Genomic DNA, 836 nt, shown 5'->3' on the forward strand with positions numbered 1-836 from the left:
CTCAGTACAGTTTTTTTTTTGTTGTTGCAATTTTCGAGTCCCATGTCACCCAAAGAATAGTGAGCGTCCCTAGCAGCTATAGGGTCTCTACCTATTTACCCCTAATAATAAAGCAAATAATGCTTCTAGTGGTACTTCATAAGATTTGCCCCCAAAATTGCCAATAATTACCCTCATGCCGCCGGTAGGTGGGAAAATGATTCCTTTTTCTTTTTACAATTCGCTACACAGGACTTGGTTTATTACCAGGCGGCGGAAGCGGACTAGGAGCACTCGGCAGCGCAGCAGCCTAAAATCCTGCCAGCTACCCTAGTCGCTCGGGATCAGTGCCACTTTTGACGAAATGTTTTGTTACGTGTGAATACACAATCCACGCGTAGAAAGAAACAGTTTGTACATGTACTGCTCCATTAAGGCGAACACAGAAGAGTTAAGAGCGGGCAGCAGGAGGCTCGGTGCGGCACTATTTGTACACGAACACGTCACCGTGTACCTCCAACGCCGAGGGTGATGCACCGCAGCTCACGTCGAAGGAGACCCGTCCGGAAGTGCGGTACGCAAGCAATCTGGCAGGCGCTTTTCAGGACCCAAAACCCCACGCGCCTGGGCGGGACCCCGTCAGGGTGCGCGGCGGCTATGGGCTGCCCTAGGTCAACCTGATCGCCTCTAGGGACTCAAGGTTCGCCGCCCTGCAATGAAGAAGAACGAACGAAGAACGAGGAAGGAGAAGAACAAGGGAGAAGATAAAAGTAAAGGTAAAAGATGATAGATTGATTTGTTCGATTGAGTGTTGTCCAATCGGCCATCACCTCTCATCTATTTATGAGGCGGCCGGA

Source organism: Triticum aestivum, chromosome 7D (genome assembly GCF_018294505.1).
Source record: "Triticum aestivum cultivar Chinese Spring chromosome 7D, IWGSC CS RefSeq v2.1, whole genome shotgun sequence".
In the NCBI taxonomy this organism is placed as follows: Eukaryota; Viridiplantae; Streptophyta; class Magnoliopsida; order Poales; family Poaceae; genus Triticum; species Triticum aestivum.